This window comes from Wyeomyia smithii, chromosome 3 (genome assembly GCF_029784165.1).
Source record: "Wyeomyia smithii strain HCP4-BCI-WySm-NY-G18 chromosome 3, ASM2978416v1, whole genome shotgun sequence".
Taxonomy (NCBI): Eukaryota; Metazoa; Arthropoda; class Insecta; order Diptera; family Culicidae; genus Wyeomyia; species Wyeomyia smithii.
In genome coordinates this window covers 204146057-204170511 of record NC_073696.1, presented here as the reverse complement: position 1 = coordinate 204170511, position 24455 = coordinate 204146057, and the positions used below count along the sequence as shown (strand labels likewise).

Here is a 24455-nt window from a genome sequence, read left to right as displayed (position 1 = left end):
ATCACCAACATGTCAAAATGATTTGCTTACCATATTTCTCAGCATGGTTAATCACATTTCAGATATGTCAAAATCGACTAGCACTTACTACTGACGTCGTCTATACTGCACAATAGACCAGAAACTGAATTTAGGGGGAAAGTAGGATCTTGAGTTCGATAGCATTTTTTTTTTCTGTAAGGACTTCCTCACTGCGACCAGAATTGTAGGTCTATTGTAAGATATGCCCGGGTGTCTGCTGTATCCCGCACTTCTATTATTAGCAATACCGCTATTGAGAAGTGGCATGCTTATTATTATTGTTTATCAGTGCTTGTGTGTAATGTGATACTCTTCCTTTTACCCGCTTACTATTCTACTATACCGATGCTCGTTCCTCTTGCCTAATATCACCAATTATAATTATAATTCCCTGGAGAAGTTTCGTAGTGCGTCCTTCTGATCAGTTTTATTAATAAGAAGGACTTATGTATAGATTTCAGCGCGAAGGAAGGGTAAGTGGTGGGGAGCCCATGCTTTAAAAGTCCAGTTTTGAACATCGAATGGCCTGATTCTACTAAGATTCGAACCCACGACTCTGGAACCTTGCGGCTACGCAGCTCCCGATAGCAATGCTCTTGAGAAAAATTATACTCTGCAAAGTTGTTATATACTGAAGCGCTTTTTAAAAAATTGTCAAAAATGAGGGTGGCCCAAATTTTCGTTGAAATCAAGTATCTAACTTTTTTGTCTTCGCAGATAGAAAAAAAAGTTTAATGATGCCATGTTCATTTAAGCAATTCTGCGGATAAAACTTTTTCTCTATCTTCAAAAATAACCGAATTAAATTAAAAAAAAAAACGCCGTTTTTGCTCTAAATTTTTGTTTCAATTTTCACATCAAAACTGTCTTTGAACGACTTATAGGGCTTTTATTTCAAACAACTTGCAATACTGACCTTATAATCTGACCTGACCTAATGTTTGAGTAAATTCAGTTACGATAATTGCGATAATTTTAATTAATTTTAATATTTTTTCTTAAAACTAGGAATGATTGCCTGTAATTTGATTCATAAAGATTTAAAATCTACCAACTAGTATAAAAGTTATGAATTTTCGAAAATAAAATATAGTAGAATTTTGAAAATAAATATATAGTCACCAAAATACGAAAATGGTCGCCATATCGACCCAACACAATAATACGGGTTTGATTATTGTCAACGAAGATCTATCCCTGCAATCTTGAGCACAATTGAAACAGTTAAGGTAACCAGTTCCAAAATAGGGTGACCAAAAAAGAACGATTTTGTTCGATATTTAATATTTTCGAAAATTCATAACTTTTGAACCAGTGGATCGATTTTCGATCTTTTTGGATCTAAGCACAGGTACTTATTTCTGGTTTTAGGAAAAAAAATAACGATTATTTCAATCTGTGTACTTTTACCAATCATTACCGCACAAATTATGCAAAATTCGGACCCTTGAATCGTATGATGGCCACTTACAATCAATACTGCGAAACCATTGACTTTACAATGTCTCGGCATGAACTTAAACACTTTTTTAGCTCAATACGCAATCGCAACGCTTATTGAAAAAATAGTTTGTAAGTAAACATTGTATTAGAATATTAGAATATTGTATATTGTCTACTTCTGATTGACGAAATGAATAAATAAAAAAAAATGCAAAAAAGTCATAATTTTCGTTGTGCTTCCAAATTTAATTTACTCAAATATAAAAAAATAACAGATTTATGAAAATATCCAGAAGGCATATTGACCTAAGAAAAACGTCAACAACTTTGAGTAGAATCGAGACATTTACAATGTCAGCATTGCAAATTGTTTGTATTAGAAAGCCCTGGGAAAGTTTTGATGTGAAAATAAGAAAATAAGAGCATAAAAGCAGTGTTATTTTTTTTCAATCTAGCTCCGTTATTTGCAAAGAAGAGCGAATCTTTTTTACAAAGTTACGTTAAGTTAACATGGCTACAACATTATTGTAGACCAACTTTGTTTTTTATCTGCGAAGATTAAAAAAATAGATGCTTGATTTCATCGAAACTTTGGGTCACCATCATTTCTGATAATTCTTAATAAATATATAGCAAATTTGAAGAACATTTTTTCTCTAGAGTATTGCTATCGAGCTCTAGACCCAAAATTTGATTTCGAGACCATCATCTACTCTGCAATGTTTTATACGAAAATTTAAACCGTCTCCAACACATGTTTACACAATTTCAAGAGTTAACTAACAGATCGTTAAATTGAAACATTTCAATAAAAAATTCAATAAGAACAAGAATGTGCGAAATAGAGGCGGGGGCCAGCGTGGTTGGTAACGTTTCCGCCAACCACGCTCGACGCCTGGGTTCGAATCCCACCGCCGACACAGGTGTCGATGGTTGTGAGGTGGCGTGATCCACTCTCAACCAACCCAACTGGTCTAGATTCAATCCTAGCCGACACCGGGAGATTTTCTGAGGCGAAACATCTCTGGGATCACGCCTTCCATCGCATGAGGAAGTAAAGCCGTTGGCACCGGTCAGTTAATCAACGGGTCGTAAGTTAGGGTCCTGGCCGGAGTCGCCTCCCGGGCGTCGGTGATTGGCACAAAAACAGTGGCGGAACTAGACCGACGGAAAATAAGCGAGAATAAAAAAAAAGAATGTGCGAAAATCAATCACTAATTTTGGTATTGGCAGTCGGGAGTTACAGACGCGCACAGGGTTTTGAACGAAAGTCGGCAAGAAAACGTGTTTCTAAAATGAATGAAAATTACATATAATGACAATTTTGGGGTGATCTTATTTCTGATATCAGAAAATGTTATTCACCATAAGTACCGTTGGCCCTTTCTTATTAAAAAAAAAGCCCTTAGCCCTTGGAGCAACGATGTGCAAACCGGGACCAGAAAACTCGAACCTAAAAATCGTCTAAGTTGCCTGACACAGCAACATTTAAAGAGCTGACAAAAATTGATATCTCAACCGATTTCCATGAAACTTTGAGAACAGGTTGTTCAGAATGTAACAAACCTTGGAAAAATTTTAATCATCGAAAATATTGAGACAAAAATTGTAGGTTTTTTTTCTGGACTCTGACCGCTGTGAGACGGTCAGAACATAGCGCTCTCAAAAGCGCGACTCTACAACTCGCTGTTTCGAGTTGCATCCTGCGAGTGAGGTTTTGCAAAAAAAAAAAAAAAAAAAAAAAAAACATTTCATTTCATGTTAGCAGCCGGTAGTTTCCAGAGACACCTGAGTGAGCGCACAGTGATGCTGTTTTAGAGTTTTCAAATGAAATTACCTTAAGAAAACCTATGTATTTCACATGTAGATATATTCATTATCAACGAAAAAAAATGAATATTTGAGAAAGGTTCGTAACCGGCCGACAAAGTTTTTTCATGATAACGGAACACGACGCCATTTTTTATTGTAGTTAAGCACTGTTGTGGGGAATACGTCTTCATTAAATTAAGTTAAAAGTACACAAAGCATCACAAAGTAATGTTTGAATTTTCATATCTGAATGAGTCAAAATAATTGATTTTATTAAGCATTAATGTGACTAAAATTGAAGAAAAATATTTAATCTCTTATAGAAAGAACCTACCAGACAGCACCAAAATATTTTTGAACTAAATAAACCATTTTTTTATCAAACATGTAAAAGATTTCAAGTGATAGGTCTCTACAGTTGACGAATGTTGTGAATATTTACTTTTGCCGTTCGAGTGTATAAAAGGCAATTTTGCTCGCTTCAACTATTTTGCTAATAGAAACTTTGTAGACCTGGGAGTAGCATACACTTTATTTGAAGTATTGTAGTTCAGAAATCTTTTGCTGTATTTTTTTTAAGAAAAATGCAAAATGAATTTAAAATTTACATTCAAAAAATTAGTTGAAATTTTCCCTCATTTATTTTGCGCGAATACTTAAAAATTAACATAAACTTTGGCAAAAATTTCGGGATGGAGAACGCATTTTTTTTTTTGAGAATGTTTCGAGGCGGTTTTACTTCAACTTTTCTCATTAATTATCGTATTCCGATGACATAAACCCATCCCCGGCGGAGAGAATTCAGTTTTTACCTCAAAAAATGAGCTTTAAACTCCTATTACTCATCAACTGTATGCACGATTGACATAAACTGTATTGCAGTTTAAAGATCAATCTGTTCTCTAACCAAACTAAATAGTTTCGTCGTGCAAATTTTCAAGTATAATTGTTGAACTTAAATCGAAGTTTGAATGTCAGGTGATGCCATATGGGTATGGGTAAAATGATATGGGGGATTATTGCTAACCATGAAGCTTCAAACTGACTGAATAATTTGTAAAAATGTGCCCTTCCCTCAAATTACTCGGGATTTTCCACCAACAATCAAAGGTTAATCAAAATCATTTCACGTGACTTTTTTGTTGTTACAGTGTAATCGAAACGATCAATTCAATTTTAGATTTTATTAGCGTTTTCAAATGAAATCTTGTCGAGTATAATTTATAAGAAAAGAATTTAAAACATTTGGGCTTGTTGAAGAACATTTTTATTTTTGTTTTTCACTAAAACACCTCTTTTACTAACAATTTGTTAGAAGTGCAAAACAATGCATAAATAAAGAGAAAATACTGTAGTTTCACCATTAAGCACGAGCAGTACTCTATATCGTTAATTTATAGGTGCTTCTAAAAGCCTTTGTGTTTGTCTACAAGTCAGGTACAGCTTCTGAAATATTGATTTAATCTTTTACTGTCATTAAGTGAATTTCAGTGAATCTTTGGTTATTGCTGGAAAATTTTGAATAATTTTAGAAAAAAAAGCAATTAAGTTGTTGATTTAACTTCCCAGGTCAGGTCTACTACTATGTCATGTTATCATGTTATGTCTTTCGGCTGAGAGAAACTATTAATATCAGTAGATTCTTAGCGCCAGCCCCGCAATTGTTTATTATACCAGGTTATACAACATCACTTCCTGTTTTGTTGCGCTTTATACTTCAACTGCCATTATACTTTAACCATAACAAGTCACATCATTTACTGACACTTTGTTAATGTTTGGATAAAATAAAAAACAAAGTAAAATATCGGATGCCATCCGAAACACTGTTTGACACGACACATAAAATCGCGTAAATTTTTGGCATTAACGAAACTCTGAAGTTTGAAAAAAAAATAATAAAAAATAACTTCACCAACTTAATTTACCATGCTGTTTTTTACTTTAACTGACCAAATTAGTACTCTTTATTCACAACATTTTCCTGATGTCATCTAATAGAAAAAAATGTCACTTCTGTTTCTGAGAAACTTGAATCTTTCTCAGCGTTGAAATTTTTCACAGCGTAAAACTAATCAGGAATCACTCCAGAGAACACTAGTTTCAAACAGTTAATTAAACATAACGAGCACAACATGATCTTATCATACACTTTTAACTAAACACTTGTTTCATTTAACAGTTTCCAGCAAAGCACGGCCTTTTCTCCTGCTCTCAGAAACCGAGATGCATTGTTCACCCCATTCAATCTGCTAAGGTTATTTATCCATCATCCGGGGTCGGAAAACCTAAACCATTTATCTAGCACCGTACCTTCCTCTGACTCTTCGTTTCCTGCCAACAGCATGAAAAGTACCACAAATTAGCAACAATGTCGCTGAGTCAAGATGGTAATGATTTCATTATCTTTTTTTTCTCACCATGTCTCTCTCTCTCTACCATGCTTATTCTAATTTTGCAGTTCGCTTTGGAATTTTCTCCTAACCTTGGCCTTTTGCCCGGGAACTGCGTATCTAAATCGAATTTTCACAGTCGCGTTTTACGTGTCTTGTTCCGTCGTAAATTACTATGGGAAAAGATGTAAGAATAGCTCGGAAACGCTGCGTGAAAACCGTCCGACTTTCTGGCCTCAGTTACTAAAGAATAACTAAATTCAAACATTTCTAAACAAACAGTAGTTTACAAGATAAGCACACTGATAAAATATCATAAGTATGCAAGTCAGCTGTCTGGTTGTCACTATGCAGCTGCATCGTCGGTCACAATTTCGCAAAATCATGACTCAGAAGTAGTTTATGGTTTCGAAGTTCGCAACAGAATTCAATAGTGACCTTCATCATGGGTGGGTATGCTGAACAAGTTTTCAACGAAAATGCCGAACACAAATGGCTCGAAGGTATTCAAATGGTTCCGTTATGTACCTTAGCAAAATTATCACACCTATATAAACTATTTGAAATGATACGTTTCATCATAGTACAGCTGCAGTCCTGCTGCCATCAACTTCTCATCATTTAGCAAATTTAGCAAAAAACCAAAACAAAATGAAGGTAAGAAAGCAACCGAATCAAATATTAAAATCCTATAGAACAATATTTAATTCTTCCCTGGAAAGCTTTTCGCCATCCTCCTGATCACTTTGGCTTTACTGGGTCTCTCTAACGGAGCACCATTCTTGATCACCAAGAAACTAAGGAAGGTGCTACGTCCTGTGTTGATCAATGCTTGGAACTCACACGTGGTGCCAACGGTGGATGATTTTGGACAGCGGCTCGTGTATGGTGCACCACTGGTTGTTGGATAGTTTGTAAAGCAGCGTGAATATTTAACAAATTTAGCAAATTCTTTTAGTAAAATTAAGTAAAGAAATGAATATATGACAATTCAAACAAAAACTGTTAAAACTCATGTAAGTTTGCAACTCCAAAAATAGCTTGAAGAGAACAAAACTTGTCACAATTTGAAAGTCTAAGATGGAATAAGCATGAAACATTGTGCACTATGATAATACTCTAATTTTTCAAAGATTTTTCAACCGATTTGAACAAAAGTAGAGGTTTATCTTCCAAACTCTCTACTAATGAGTTTCTTTTTCTATGTCAAATAGTACAACAAACTTCCGTTTTCTATAGAGAAGATCGATTTGAACAAAATTTGTTGCAAATTTTAATTTCGATACAATAAAGTTTCTGGATTTCTACCTTCTCTATCCAGTTAATATAATGTTGATTTGCATGATATTTTAAAATCACTAACAAACCTTTAAAAACTCAATCTAAATATTGTGCAACTGTCGCTTTTGTTTCTATATTTCTTTAAAAATTTTGTCACAAATTCAATAATGTTCAATATAAGTTAAAAATGCGATACTGCAACGGACGAAACTGTCACTTGTCCTATATATGTTCTATAAGTTCGAGAGACCAACTTCCTGAGTCATTCTTTGCTAATATATTCCGAAGCAGCGTACGATTCGGTTGAGCGCAAATATTTTTGACTAATTTCACTCTATGACAGCTTTTAAACAAAACTGATTAAGGAGGAATGCCACATTTGCAATTTAAAAAAAAACATTCTTATCTTAAAGGGATCTGGAAAAGTTTTCTATATTTTATGCAGTAGTAGAGCACTTTGATTATATTTTTTTTGCCGGCTCCATATTGTTCTCTCTCTACTCTTACAATTTTCCTTAGGTTGACATCAAATTCGGCTTCAAGCTTTGTTGTTAAAAATGCAAAGGTAGGATTTTTCAATAACTTCATTAGTTTATATTTTTTTAATCGTTTTGTTCGAGTCGATTTTTAGCCATCTTTCAAAAGAAATTAAAAAAACCCGTCAATTTAAAAAATGTATTTTACATTCATAGCTTTTCAGAGTTATTAAGAAAATAATTACTCTAGAACATTTGTCTAATTCGACATTTCAAGGATGCTTCAGGGTTTTCTACAGAACACAAATATTAATTTTTTTCACACGTTTATTTTAAATAATCAATAAAGATAAATTAATAAAAGTTTATAAAAGTTCTACAAATCGATGGTTAAACTGAAGTGTCAAATAGCGACCGCAATCAAAACTCAATTAAGTTTTCGTAGCAAGTCGGTAACTTCGTGGCAGATGTGTGGGTAACTTCGTGGCAGATGTGTGGGTAACTTCGTGGCAGATGTGTGGGTAACTTCGTGGCAGATGTGCGGGTGAGGACGCTGAATCGGCAGATGTTGAAAAAACTACAAAACCACAAAACACAGGCCGTTCACCAAAACAACATGTAAAGCTACTTTGTATACGGTAAAGGACTGTTGCCGGTACAAATTTCCAACTCTGGTGAAATTAACATCTTGTATATTTTCTAATTTTATTATAATTTTAAATTTTATATTGATAAAAAAATAAATATTTATTCAGCCTTCAATTGTCACTACGAAACGGATTTACTCTTGTTTCCCATTCAAGCATCCCACTAATAGGGAGGATAAGGGGGATGACCGGCCACCTGTCGGGCGAAAATCTCCAGTGTAGGAACCATGTGCGTATTCCATGCTTTGATCGCTAACGGGCGCACTAACCTACGCAGACCAAGTGTTACTAGTAGGGGAGCCGCTACTGACATGCTAATGAGAGCCATGATCACCAGAATAATTGCGGAAACCTTGCGAAAAGTAAATGTAATGTTGTAAAACTTTAGTTCTGTTCGTATACAAACTTAATCAAATCCATCTCACTTTCATGTTGTCAATTTATTGCTCTTCCAGTAAAGTAAGTGCTGCCAGCTGCATTACTGTAACAAGTCTAATACAAAAGGTGATTTCGATTTCCTTTTATATAAGTCCAGTAGATGCCATCAAATAATGACATAAGTTGCATTCACGTTTCCATCCCTGAGGCATGCTTTGAATACCCTGGAGCTTCAATAAAAACGTGATTAATTTTTCTGTTCCAAGCCACTGCTGACGGCCACCCAGTGAATACTTGCGCCGGTGTCCAGTAGCAATCATCAACCTATGCTTCACTGATTGCATTCGGCGCGGAAGGAAAGTGCAATACTGCATGTTGCGTGTTTACTGTACCAGGTAGTACGGGAGGGAACAACAAGCCGAAGATTGTATACATTTCCGAAAAAAATCACGCAGGTATACTTTCTCCCATGCACAACCAACGAGGTGTTAGTGAAACCTTCGATCGAGAGTCCTGTAACTAGCCACAAATTCCGTCGATTTCGAATCCACTGGAGAGTAAAATTTTGGAAAAGCGCTGTTGATACTTTATCTTACCTTCAAACATATTATTAATTGCAGATACAGCGGTTAAATAAGTTTACCTGAAAAGAAAGAAATTGAACAAGTATTAGCTGAGAGTTGATAAAAAGTGAGTTTTCGATTCATCTCTATGCCACACAGAGTGACAGCACACATATGCCGTTAATTATTCATAATTCCGCAATTTTTTCAACGTTTTATATTATTCACCAAATGAGCAGCCCCCGAACAACCCGCTCGTGTTAAATTTGCCAATTCACGCTTAGCCTAATCAGCTAAAATTGATTCGCAACAGCTGCAATTATTAGACGGCGCTGTTAACGTTTCGAATGGCCAATCAATCATAAGCACGATGCCGATTGATGAAGGTGCTTTCCAACATCTTTGGAATAACGGCAATAAAACTCACTGCATATCGCCAAGTGTGTAATCGATTGTCTATGCTCTGCTCGCAAGTAAAATAACATCAAAAAACGCGGTTTTGCAATCGTGAAGGGTATCTTTTTTACAACCAATTACCATATTACCACTGTGCGGCAATACAGTTTTCACACGGTGATGCGATTAATTGTGCATAAATTATAAACGTTTCAATTCGACGCGGCAACTTGACGGAAGAGAAATAATGTTAAGCAACAATCGGAAGTTCGTTTTGAATGATTGGTACTCAATTCATAATTTAGATATGAAAACAAAATGCTCACAATCTACACTGCTCGTAGAATATCACGTGTCGGCATGGCTTGGCTCTAACGAAAAATTTATCCAGTTTCAAAAGCAGTGGAATAATTTAAGCTAGCGAAACAGAAGAGAACAAAGCGTAATATAACAGGAAAAATTTTTGAGTGTGTGGCGCCGAAATAAATCAAAGCATCAGAACTAAAACTAGAAAAAGAAAACCTAAAATTGCGGAGAAATATTGGTCGTAGAATAAATTCAATACTACTTAGTAATAATACATAAAAACTTTATTGATGTTCCACTTACATTTTTATTTCACTTTTAAGGCGACAGATCATATAGATCCTGCGCAGAATCCAGAATACACGTCCAGAAAACTCGCTCTAGCGCTGCTTCTCTACAATCGCCCATTACACCTGCAGATCGGACATCCTAATCGACGGCACATATTCAGGGCCGTCGGCCACTATCCGGGTCTCTGCTGAATATTATCTTTGCATGCCCATACGTGTCACGTAGCCAGCCCACTGTACTCTGCCGTATTTTATCAGCTTGACATTATCAGAATGTCTGTATACTTCGTACATCTCGTGATTTATGCCCCAGCACCACACCCCATGTTCTAGCTTGCCACCGAGAATTGATCGCAATCTACGCTCGAAGACCCCAACCGCTCGCCGATCGGCCTCCTTCAACGATTTATGGCTGGAGAGCCACTGGGAGAATCAGCGTCTTGTACAGCGCAAATTTTGTGCGGCTCTGTAGACTGCGAAACCTAAGCTGACTACGAAATTCACAAAAGGCCCTCGCGGTTCACACATTGAAAATTTATTGCCGGGTCTCGGTAACTTTTGCCGAGAACGGCACCACTAAGTGCTCGGTAAAAAAAAATAGTGACAGCTGTCACATTTTTTCGTAAATCTCGGTTTACCCAACTGAAATTTCAGCACAAAATATACTCGGTAATATTTTATGCCGAAATTTCAGTTAGGTTGAACCGAGATCTACGAAAAAATGTGACAGCTGTCATTAATTTTCAAACCGAGGACTCAGTGGTGCCGTTCTCGGCAAAAATTACGGAGACCTGGCAAAGATTTTAAGTGTGCACCTCGTTACCAAACGTTACGAGTGTACCAAGATAAACAAATTCATCAACCGCTTCGAAAGTGTCCCCATTCATCACTATCGGAGCACCAACAGCCGTAGGACTTCCACACTCTCTGCCAGCCACCATGTACTTCGTTTTGGCAGTGTTTGTGGTGAGTCCAATGTTCTGCGCTTTCTTTTTGAGAACCGTAACGGTACAGCTCTACGATTCACACCAAAATATGCAGATGAGCCTAGAACCTTAGAAGCATGCTTGTTTTTTCTCCTCAGAAAACCTCAAGAGTGCAGAAGAACATTTGCACTGCGAAAAAAACACCCGTCACAATAAAGAGCAAATCAACGCTCATACTAGAAGAGAGCGACAAACGATTTTTATCTGTTGAGCTACCTGAACGCACTGCGGTGAAAGCTGAAATCTCTCTCTTGCGAGACAATGAACTATGTTGGCATCTGGCATCTCGTCCCAGATTTTCGTGATAACTCGCTTGAATTGCTCAAAATTCATTCCATTCAAGGCCATTCATTCTTCGAAATGAAATCGGTCAAGTTTTCCTCACACCACGCCTCTTGCTGGAAGCAGTAGTAATCGTCTTCAAACAATAGTTCAGCTTGAGGCAGAACATTTTTATTCAAAACTGTGTCCAGGTAGTACGCTGCGTTGATTTTGACCCCTTTATCGATAAAAAAAGGCAGTTTACCTCTCTTACGTTCAGCTTGTCCGCAGGAGCTTGCTGGAGACTCACACTCCAAACTCGATCATTTTGGCGATTGACTGTTTGCTCCAAAACGAACAGCTTCTCGTCCGAAAAAATAATCTCGTCATCTGTGCGCCAACCGAGCAACTCCCGCTACCGTTGGTACCTCTTGTCCTTTGTAGCTTTGGTAACCCCATGAACCACCTGTTTTTTGTACGGTGTAAGTTTTAAATCCATGCGCAGAAGCAGGCGGATTGATTCTCGGTTCTTTTTAAGGTTTCTGGCCAGCTTCCGTGCAGATTGGGCGGGATTCCGGCGAATCCGGTCTCGTATAATCTTTTTCAGCCTTGGAGTTCTCACAGACCTTGGTCGTCCAGATCGTGCCTTGTCCTCAGTGCCTCCGGTCTCTAGGTACCGATACCCTTTCACATATTCAGCGATAACAGCTGCTCTTAACTCTGCCATGGCTCACAACTCAATGTAAACAAACTGCACAGAAACGAAACTCTGCCACTTTGGGCAGCAAAGGTAACTCTTTCATTTGACATATAGATGGCACCAGAGAGATGCAACGTGTAGGCTACAGGCGACCCCGAAAAAGTGTGACCAGACATTTTTGTCACCGTGTAAGTAGCCTTTTGGGTAACCGCAAGATTAGGGTAGATAAACTGTTTAGCTTGTTTGCAACCCTGCGCATGTTTTCAATGAGATGCTATTTCTAGCTATTCCTATGTACTTAGTTTTCCCTTAATGGCGAAAGTGGAGGTACCCAGAAACGGTTCAGGTCCAATGAATTACTGAGCAGATCCTTGTATTGCTAGGCAGTCGGTATGGTCATTTCCTACGATTCCGCAGTGACCGGGTACCCGAATTAGCATAATTTTGTTGAGACGGGAAAGTTCCCTGAGTATTGCAATGCTCTCCTAGACTAGTCTGGAAACACATGTGGCACTCTTCCTGGATACACATGTGGCAGACTTCAATGCCAGTAGTGCAGCTTGACTGTCTAAAAAGATTCCGATTTTGGTATGTCTATAGTTGCGCTTTAGACATATCGTAGCATATGTATATTGCGTATACCTCTGATTAAAAGGCGGTTGGACACTTACCCAAAGAGACAATGGCCTTTACACCTGTTCCGTAGATCCCTGATCCAGCCTGGGACCCAATTTTTGAGCCATCCGTATAGAAACGGATGATGCTCGAAGGAAGACTCAGCCCTCCATTATTCCTCATTGAGCGATCTGTATCAATCACCCTATATGGAGCGTCCATGTTTGGTTTCGCTTCCATCCAGTCCGAGAATGTTGTTACTAAAGGTGTAAGCTTGAACTTCTTCATGTTGCTTAGATAACCCGTTAGGTCACCATCGAGCATCGTTGTATTTTTTTCGCAGCCTGAGTGCGCCAAGCTCAGCATCCTTCTTCGCATTGATATGTAGAGGCAGTAAGTTGAGCATGGCTTCCATGGCTGCAGTCGGCGTTGTGCGCAGGGCTCTGTCAACTGAAAGACAGGCGCTCGACTTTGGTAAATTCCGCCTGGGCTGTCGTTTCATTTACCTTAGGCCACCATACGATAGATGCGTAGGTTCTACGTGGCCAAACAATGGTGATGTAAGACCAGAGCACTAAAAATGGTTTTAGCCCCCAGGTCTTGCCAAACAGTGTATTGCAGGCTAAGATAGCTGAGGTTGCTGCCTTTATAGCGTAGCCTAGTTGAGCAGTCCAGTTCAGCTTCTTGTCCAGAATGATTCCAAGATATTTAGTCTCGTTGCTGAAACTCAGTTTTACCCCATTTAATAACGGAGGAGTAATGTATTCTTCGCTTGGTAAACGGTATAGTGACTGTTTGAGCGGGGTTAATGTAGGCCCTTCTTTAAGCTCCACTCAGAGGTGGTGTTAAGAGCCGTAGATAGAGTTGCGTCACATTTCTCCCTAACGACAAGAACTATGTCATCCACATAACCAATGACTCCGTAGCCTAGCTGTGATAGCTTGGTTAGGAAAACGTCTACCACCAGTAGTGACCAGTTGAGAGAGAACTCCTCCCTAAGGACACCCTTCATTACCTCTACTGAGACGAACAGATCTCCCGATGCAGCTTTAATCTTCTGAGCAATTAACGTTCGCCGTAAATTTATTGCAGAGATCTTTTTTGATTCTATAATTTTGTTGATAGTTAGTGCTAAATACTAACTTTCAATCTTACTAACTTCAATGCGCGGCTCATGAGTTATCGATATAGGTGATGTCTAAGTAAAACAAAAAAAACGACTCTGTCGTTTCCTTTACCTCAGTTGAAATGGCACTGGCATCCAATAACACAAGTTCCACATTTCGGAAGATTCTTTTGCTGTTAATCAACCGGACGAACATAAAGGTTTCGCATCGATTCTGTAGGATTCCTCACATTGGAATCGGGGGCATCCCCGATGAGAAATCCTGAAAACGGATTTTTCAAGACTGCTCTGTCCATGGGTCTGGGAATTATGGATGAGAATCGTATAAGGAGACACGTATGATGAGAATCCATCGGATTCGAAACCTTTCACTCTGAAGGATTCTCAGAATTGGAATCGTGGGCGTCCTCGATTTTCATCTGACCGAGACGTCAACTTTATCGAACATGTTTCTATCAGTGATGGCAAGAACTCGTGCAAAGTTGAACTGAGTAACACTTTTCCAGATTTGAATCCAGCTTGAATCTGCTTCCTCTCGATAGTTTGAGTTTTTTTTTTGCACCGCACACTCTGATCGATTGAGTTTAAATGCGTGCAATGCATGCAGTGCACGATGTATCCAACGATGCAGGCGATGATGTGACGCGATGCGTTTTGTTTTTAGATCGAATTTATGCTTTCAAAGGACAATGCAACAAACTGTTGCAGCAGACGCGGCGCGAGTTTCATCGCAATTCGATTTTTATGCGATTGTTGTTATGCAGGATTCAAACTCAAATCTAACTCAAGTGTAATGCACTGTTAGTAGGGTTTACGTGCAAACCGAAAATAAATGTGCAAGCAAGTTTTAAAACTCACTTGGATACGAGTGCAAAGTCACACTACCTACTCTGGTTTCTATCACCTTTATCATGGAACCTTATCGAATCATAGGACGTTTGCACAGTGCATATGTATTAGTCACGGCTGTGTGTATTAGTCATCTGTTGGGCAGGCACAACCCAAGCAACAATTGAAACATAATATAAAAATAAATTATGATCATTTGTTGCACTAATGAAATTCCGAGGTTTCAAGAAACATTTTTTGTTACTACGATGAAATTGTAAAGAAACAAGCAACAACTAAAGTTGCATCGCTGCTTCAAAAAACTTTACACCAACAACGTCATTAGCGTGGTTAGATTTGTTGTTGAAACGTGCAAACGGTATTTGAAAACCTAACCTTCACTGAATAGATCTAGTGGGTGGAGCATATAGGTTGCCAACGTGCTGCTTACGAGATACAAAAAACAAACACACAAAAATACTTCTAAAAGTTGCTGTCATGTTCTGAAGCCATGTAACAGCAACTTTTGCTCGATCGTTCGCCTTATATTTGTTTTTGAGATGAGAGTATTTACTGCGTTGTAACTTTTGGGCACTTGGACTAGAAGTCGTCCAAAAAGTGTGGGTCTCTAAAACGAAATGTTATGAATTGCTTAGAATTTCATTATCATGCTGAGGTTCTGAAGAATTGAAGAAGCAAAACTAAAACTGGTAATGACCATTAGCATGATAAGGGAAGCAATAATTAAACTGAGCCATGAACTTGCAAGTGTTTCTACAGCAAATGACGTAAATAGTACAAAAGAGAAAAGTGAATAGAAATCGATAACTGGAGTTGAATCCTCAAATTTCTGGAAACAATAAAAGATAAATCGCTATACAGACAATCTTTTTCCATTCTGACCATTTGCCGTTTTACAATCTTACCACAACGCCATGAAGTTTCTATTGCGCCCTAGTTGCTGCTTCGATACGTCTTCGTAGCTGAAATTTTACCATGCAGCATTTACCATGTTGTTATCAAATTCCATGCATTTGTTCATACACATTGCGGTTTCATTCTTGAAACTTGTGTTGAAACAACAAAAATGTTGCAATTGGCTCCACCTCCTGCGCTTTTTTTGTCATTGTATAAGAAACTGATATGTAACTGCAACTTAATTTCGCATAAGAATTTGTTGCTGTGATAATCGAAACAAATTATGCTGCTTGGGAAGTGACAGCTCCATATGATTATCATGATCCGGCAAGAGCAATTTATTTCAAATAAATATTATAGAATATTCAACACGAAAATCACGCAATGAAAACTTATTTCCACAAGCTAACATGTTTGCTTAAGTATTTCAAGTATTAAAATTCGGTATGCGGTAAAACTAGGGAAATTTTGAAAACGTGACCCAGGCTAACCGAAGTGGTGCGAATATTAAGCAATACATTTACAGATAAATATTACATTTTCCGTTGTTGCAGAAAATTTTGCTGATAGAGACGTACCTTATAAATTGTATGAAGGTTTCAAAAAGTTTAGTTGAAATTGAAAAATGCTGGTTTATGAAAACGTCATGTTCGGATTTTATTTTGCTTTCATTCGGATAAAATTGATCAATGTTGATTTTTGTGCGCCTTGTTAGTTTGTATTTCGCTTTCTATCTTATTAGTGGAAAATATCTAGGAATAAGAATAAAGTATGGACTCGGCAGATTCATAATCGCCAGAAAGTGACGATGTTCTAAAGATTTTTTTTACCGCAAAAAAAAGATGAAAATACGTCAAGTAATTAACGATTTAATCTTGAATCGTTACAACAGAAACAAATGGTAAATCTGCGAGATGTGCCCAACAGATGCTATGCATGTATGTGTAGCAAAAGCCCTATTAACAAAGTCAACTGAGCTACGTACTTACATACACATGAATTTAGTTCAACAAGGAAAAAAAATATTAGTGATTCTAGTTTTGCTGGAATGCAACACTTTTTTAATAAGGAACTATTTGTTAACCACTAGTTGCAGGAGGATTTTTCAAGTTTGTAATTAACATTGGTTCAATATTATTTCGGAAGTCGTAGACTTTATGAAAGAGATTGCTAAGTTGAAATCTATATTTCCTCAATCAGATCCACCGTCTTCTCGGCAGCGTAATTTGATCCAGGAAAGGGAGTAATTTCAACATCCTATTTCTCGTGATGAGTACAGTCAGTTTTATTACACGGTTTTTTACGAGGTTTTTAACACGGTTTTCGCTTTTTCGCGACACATTGCGATACGTATTACTCAGTGAATCAAGGTCTCAAGATAAACTTCACAAATGCAAAGTTTATAGTGATTCTATCAAAAACTCAAACAAAAGTATTAAAATCTTATGATAAAATAACAAAATCGCAATGTGTACAATAGGGCGGCAGTAAACCGTATGAAAAAAATTTGAACTTCGAATATCGCTTAGAAGTAGTGATCAAAAGGAGGTTTTTTTAGAGAAGACGAAACTTTTCAGCACTACTTCTGAGCGAAATTCGAAAATTTGATTTTCATTACCACCCTAGCGTACATAAACCCACAATAATAAACATTTCTATAAGACATTACGTCCTATTACAAATGAGATCGATCACAGATGCTTGTATGTGAATCAGAAAATTTTCTCATATCGTCACGATTTTTTTTTATTTCCTCTTCCCTCTATATGCGTGAATTACTGTATGGAAGCTCCCTGTCTGTGCAGCGCCTAACGCCATTTTCAATTGACAATCGTCAGGTGATAGAGACGCTCTGAAAATCACGTGTTTTTTTTATTTTATTAAATTATAATATCAAATTGATATATTTTTTCTCAGTTTATTCAAGAACGTCCTCACGATATTAATGTTTAATGACTATTCATAACCAGAATATGATTTTCACTATTTTTGTGCTATTAAAATTAGTATAAATTAATGAATCCTAGATTTGAAACTTTCTATAACATTTTGTTAGCCTTTATATAAGTAGTTTTCAATATTTTTTTATTTTTTAAACCATAGTTCCACGATTTGCTCTCCCAACCCAGCTTCTTGGAATAAGATTTGTACATAATTTTAATTCCTTCGTCTTGTTTTTTAAATTTGGCGCTCGGTTATGAATTGTTTTTTTTTGTCTATTACTATTTTTCCAGATGTTTTTTTTTTTTTATTTAACGCATTTAAAAGAAATTATTCTCGCTGAAAGTCCTCAATGTTTGCTCACCATTATTTTAAAGTTTCCTGACATTTTTTGTTAGCTTAACACGGGTGTTACTTTTGAGCAATATTTTTTTTTTTCACTGCTTTATTATTTGTTTTCAATTTTAGCCTAGAGATATTTCCGACAGTAAATCTAAATTATATTTTTTACCTATTTTAGGAGAGGATCGAAGCAAGCTGTGATCAAGAACGGACGAGAAAATGTTTCTCGTCGGAATTTTTCATCGTTTTTTCAAGTTTTTATAAGTTATATATTTTCTATCTGGGAAAGGAATGTGTCTACGTTTATTGAATGAAGGCCGCTGTTGTTTCGGTGTGAATTCCGAGTGTTTGATTTGAATCGCGATGAAGTGTTCCGAGGGTTGTCGAGTACGGTTGGGGATAGTGCAATAATGTCGACGTATTTTATTTAGCCTTCCCGTCGCGTAATCGTTATATTTTAAAAGCAAAGGGTGGAGTAAAAGGTAATACGAAATGTGGCGGTTTCGTATTATCGGTGAGAGTGACGTCAATGTTGAAATCCGTGAAAGATTCGTGCAATTTTGTGGCTAATTTGTGAGAGCTGCATTTCTTTTTCGGTGGCGGAGCACGTTTCCCGCTAGCCCTTGCCTTGTTATAAGTGTGTGTGAGTAAGTGCAAGGTGAACAAGGAAAAGCGAGAGAAGTGCGAGTGCAGGATGACCGTTGCTCTTGCGTGCGGCACTTTCTCGCACTAGCATGATGGTTCAGAGAGGACGCGGGAATCAAAGGATAAGTATTAGTGTTAGTGACGTTTTGCCTGTGTTTTTTGTTTGATTTGCATGGCAAAAGGGAAGCAATGTTTTTTTTTTGTTTTTTTTTCTCTGCTTTCATTTTGAGCAGTTTCATGCCCTTGTTTTATGATTTTTCTAGCTTTTGAGTATATACTGAAACACATAGACAATTTTAAATTTAATTAAGTAGAAATCTTGTTGGTTAGCATGGCAAATAAATTTTGATTGCGATTGTTTTGGCATTTTGTTGAATCTAATTAGTGCTCGGTCTTGTTAGATATGCATGTTTGCATTTTTTTAAATTTTCTAGCTATGAATGCATGGAACTTTGCCAGTTTTTCGTACTCAGTAGGTATCTTCGCTTCATTATTCAAGGAGTAAGTGGTAATCAACGCGAAATACCGTGTCTCCGCGTATGCGTCGGTAAGAGGGAATAGAGCGGTCGCGCAAAAACTTTCCGGGGTAAACGTGTTTTCGGCCCAGATGAGCTTTGCTCAACTATGGATTTTCGGTGTGTTGTGACTGCCGAGGTGTACCAAACCATTAATTCGCAGACTGTCCCCCCGTAGGTTCTATTTCAGCACGCAGTGATTCGGAGTAGGTTCCGTTCGTTCTATAAATATCGTAAATAATTAATCGCGACAAAACATCGTAATTAATCGCCACCAAATATCGCAATTATTTGCAATTAATATCAGGATTATACGCGACTCGTCTGTCAACGCACACATCCTTCTTTTTCTTTCTTTTTTCGTTCGTTTCAAACGGCGATGGCCAAGCAAATAGGCCGTTTTTGAAGTTCTCTTGCTGACCGCTTGCAGTATGTGTTGAGGGCCTATATATTTACTTTTTTCTTGTTTTCGGTTAATGCATATCTGGTTGCTTCGTAACATTGTGTAGTCAGCTGAGATAAATCAATGAGAGATACGTTTCGGTAGTTGCATAATGACTTCATAAACAAATTTTCGAATATTTGAGTCTGTCTTGATTAGGTTATAGGTCCGGTATCCTTGCGTGCGCATTATTTTTGCGGTGTTACATCATCAACCGGAATGAGTTCGGATCGCGTTATGATTTCCGTAAAAGATATAATGAACTCGTACGCGCGATATTTGGTATTATGAACCCGGTATTAGAACTCAGCGCATCGTTTACCAAAACGAAATCTGCTGCAAACCTTACCCTTTTCTCCAACATCCCAGTGATTTCTCGTGGAAGTGCAGAGGTGTTCTCGGCTTCCAATAAAGCGAGTATCACGTCAACATGTTCCTATACACACTCCTTCTTTGACCTGCATTCGGATGCGGCCGGCGCTGGTATTGCCTAATATAAAGATTAAGGTCACCAGTTTTTACACATTGAGGATGAATGTTAATCCCAAGCATCATCTATTGGTTCTCTGTGTAATTACAGCTGATCTGGCAAAAACGGAGTAGCAACCGCGGGCGGTCAATCATGCTCATGCTCATGCTCATTATATTTTTTACCTATTTTAGGAAACTGTGAATATTGATAAGGACAAAGTTTGGCTATTTTTGTCAATGGCCTATTAAACAAAGCTTTTTAATTCATAAATTTTTGACAGAATTAACACTGTATTAATCTATTTATAAATACCTTGGTGCTCACGGTTATGGTCAAAGGTTTAACGAAACGGTGTAATGCATTCTCCACGTCGACATGCTACACTTCACAGCATCAAAACAACTTACAAAGCTCAGTCTTTCCATATTCATAACATTTATTCGAACGATATCTTTTGTAGCAAACCCGAATTCAAAAAATCACAGGATGGTTGTGTGCAAAGCCACGACCGCAATGTTGAAGTAGAATACTTTTACACAGCTCTACTTACGACTGTACATTAACCTACGGCCGGGCGAATCGGTTCGCGCCGCTTTTTGCGTTTAGCCTGGCAGAGGCCTAATGCGCACGACCAACACAATAGAAAGGTGTTTTCACATTGAAAATTTGACACGGCTTTACTGAAGTAAGTGTTGGTAAATGCATCAACCGCTAATACCGCCGCTATTGTACGAAAGTCAGCCTGGCAGAGGCCTGAGACGTGGTGACCAACCACAGGGCAAGTGATTTGTTTAATTTGAAGGCAGCCACAGGCGCAACCCGCTGCTATCCTCTGTTACTGCTGAGTGCTGATATCTGCTGTCAACGTTGTGGACGGTCCATCCAGCTCACCATCCGACTGATGAATGTAGCTAGTTTGCCCAGAAACACTCTTTTATAGTCGAAGGGTGCTACGAAATAGGCCACGCCTTTCTGTTCAGTTTTACCATTTTGTCATGTTCTTCAGACGAATTGTTCCACAATTCGCATTTGATTTTTGTATCCAGCGAATAAACACCGTGCTCTCACACACGCAACGATTTATCCCTAACCGTATTGCGGCTTGTAACATCAAGCGATTTCGTTTGCTCGCTGTTGCGTGTTTAATCATGTTGCAACTTGGCAGCTGGGAGACGACGAAATTCTGTTCATGCTGATTGATTGAATCGACTTCATATTAGCTCTGCATAGACGAACTAACTGCTTTTGTGAATGCGTTCTAACAGGGCAGTTTGTTATTCAAAATCGGTTATGCTGATCACAGCCTTTGCGCTGCCCCAACAGTGGGGGGTTAACTCAAGTAAAAATTAGACAACTACAACAGAATTTGATTGCATCCCGCACAGAATGACGCTTGTGTTGATGCCAGAAAATTATTAACCTTCAATTATTTTTTTATTTGCCTTGAAAAAAGCATTACAACCTTTGGTTGCCAATTACAACCTTTGAGCTGCCCTAACATTGGGGGAATTAGGATACACGGACAACATGCACTGTGGAAGCTATTTTACATTCAGTAAATTCGACGAGTGCGACAGGTTTAAATTGCTAGGATGCAACACAGAATGATTGCTTGCGTTGACAAAAATTATTAACTTTCACTGATATGTTTATTTGCCTTGAAAAAGGCATTTTGATATTCAAAATTGGATTTCCTGATGGCAATCTTCATGCTGCCCCAACACGGGGGGGATAATGGCTGTCTGGCAACACACGCTGAGAAAAACCGCGCTGCTCCTGAGACGTGGTGACCAACCACAGGGCTAGTGCTGCTGCTAAGGAAGGACGACTGCTGTTGTCGCTGTCCAGAACTATTATGAGCGGCTCCGGTTGAAACAGGCTCTTATATAGGCCAAATAGCATGTTTTTAATTGCAAGATATATGATCCTGTCGACCGTGCTTGGGAAGCAAGCATATAACGACCAATCAGAGGTCGAATTTTTCGTTTTGACAAGGCTTGACTATTTGCAATAGTACAATAGTGTGAATGATAAAACTACAATTATCTTATTTCGGGAAGAATCTTAGAAGATTTTCCAATCTATTGCTGCAAGAACGAAGGAAATCCATCGAATACTAACCGATTTATTAGCATTTGAAATTGGACATATTTTTCACTTTTTTCGGTTTTAGATTTTCATTTCACATCCCTATGTAGCCGAACTTCCTGAGAGAAGTATTCTACTTCAAAACATGCAAAACAATGAACCTTGAAAAATGGCGCACCAAATTTGATTGCACCTTCACTTCACCGAACGATTATTCAGCCGGCAGCAATCCATCACGCTTCTGTCATTCGGGGCTGTTTTACCATACACTGCACTGTACGTACGCACAGTGGGGCGACTCCATACAAATGCTGGCGAAGCAAAAAAATGTCTGCAAATCATGGAAAATACATGGTTTTTGTATAATTTTGGAACGCTGAGTCCGAATTAGATGTTATTTTTGCATGAAAATGTGTATTTTTGACGCCAGGGGAATTTTCATGTTTTTTATATATATTATGTGAGGAAAATTTCACGCCGGTTTCAATTTTTTGGAGAACAAAATGCATGATACTTGAAAGACTTTCATATGCCATAAAAAAACATAAAAATATTATTTAGTTATTAGGAAAATAAAAAAAATATCAAATGAAAAATATGCTTTGTGATGAAAATTACTTTTGACTTGTTTTTTTCAAAGTGATTATTAACTTGCGTCTTTTTATCGCATTCTTCTTTTTATTCACTTCCACTTTCATCTTCATTTTTGTGTTCATTTTTAATACAGTTTTAATATCTTCAAGGAGAATTTTCAAAATGCAGTTTCTAACGTCAAAATAATAATTCACTATTTGTTCTGTAGAAATTAGCAAGCGATTTATTATGACATGGTTTGTGTTTACACGATTGTTTTTACATGTGACTGGTATGATACAAACTTGAATCATGATTTTGGTACTCAGCGCTGGTGATACGAAACATAAACAATGATTAGTTTTTAATACTGCGTTAAATATCGGAATATTGATGGGTTAAACTTGTTAAAATGAAAACAGTGATTAATCATACTGAAACATGTTTGAAAACGTTGTTATTATCAGACTAATACGAGCCATTCGTTATTCTGTTGACTGTTTGCAGTGTGCAATTCAAATTTACATTTTAAAAATCCGATATGTGCCGAACACTTGTTGTTTCTCTTCGAAAGAAGGATACTCTGCGCAACTCTGCGCAGGATCGGACTAGATGCTTTTGAAAGCATTTTTTCTAAGCTATCGTTTAAAACTAGTGCCAATAGTGCCAAACCCTGCCGTCTAAACTTAAAACGCTGTTTTATGCAAAAAATACGTAATTTTTTATTCCGCCTATTTTTTTTGAGTATTTCAATAAGATTATACATTATCCAATGATGAGGATATGTTCTCCACTATTTTACAGACAACTTTTCCTTAGACGTCATCAAGATACAAGTTACCCTTGAGGCTCCAGGAAATTTCGCAATATTGCATTTTTTTTCAAGAAAAACGCTAAAGAACGCTGACTCAGTACACTTTGAAAAATCATAGAAAATTCAAATTTTGTCGTAATGCTCTAAAAATTTGGATTCTGACACTTCAACAGTATTCAACTATAGGAAAAATACGATTGAAATGAAATTCGCATTTTCATTTTTGGGTCGATGGCCAGCGATTCCCCACTGTGGTACGGCAGTCAACAGCCCGGCTTAAGCGTAATCAAACCCGAAACCGGTGTAATCACAATTAATGGCGCTTGCTAAATCCGATCGACCCGAATAATTGATTCGCTGCATAGAATGTTTTATCAACTTCTGGCAGTGTTGCCAGACCGAAGAAGAATATTTACCGGTACGACAAACAGCAGGAAATGATCCGCCCGGTGAACACTGACGTTGAAGTGATTGTGTGAATGTCAAGTAGTTAGCTTTAAAGCGGCTGCAAATTGGTTAGTTTAAAAATTCAGATGTTAACTAAATGTTTTCAGCTAGTATGACTAAATGATTGATGTGCAAAGAATTTAATAAGCGACACAATTCAAACTTAATATGTAAAAGCGGCTGTAACAAATATTTTCCTGAATTACATATGCGATGCCTCATGAATTCGGTTGAGTATAAATACCAACCGAGTTGCGTAATGCACTGAATTCCTAAAGATGAACTCAACATTTCAACAAAGCTTTGGTACCACAAACTGTCCCAGGTAGGAACAAAATTAATTCAAATTGAGGAGAAAGGCATCGGCTAAGTTGAACAAAAAAAAGCCGCAAAAAGCGCGGCTTTCTAAGCGACAAGAAATGCTAATCACTTAGCTCTGCTTGAAGGCAACAAAGCCCTCGTCCACGCGTACGGTATCCAGTCACGCATCGCATCAATTGAACAATTTTGCGCCATTTGCTGGAACTTCAGCGTTGTTTTGGTTGGCCGTTATGTTTTGGCCGGCCTTCGGTCTGCGGCCCATTCATAATAATTCAGGAAATTTCAACATTTCATCGAGCGCCACCACCAGAGGCATACCTACCATGCCAACTGCAACGGATTGTGGATGTCCATTCCGAGAGCAATTTACATGTCGTGCTGCTGGTGAATGAATGTGTGGGGAAAGTGGTTGCAA

At 37.7% G+C, this 24455-nt stretch overlaps 1 protein-coding gene and 1 long non-coding RNA gene across 4 annotated transcripts in view; one reads left to right on the top strand and one right to left on the bottom strand.

Annotated features, from left to right (window-relative positions):
- The window catches only part of LOC129726830 (protein lava lamp), a 302877-nt gene that overhangs the window by 155478 nt on the left and 122944 nt on the right, over positions 1-24455 (bottom strand). The gene's annotated exons all lie outside the window — the stretch shown is intronic.
- On the top strand, positions 6255-6680 carry LOC129726831 (uncharacterized). Its single transcript, XR_008728419.1, has 2 exons — positions 6255-6326; positions 6392-6680. It is a non-coding gene; the product is annotated as an uncharacterized LOC129726831 (long non-coding RNA).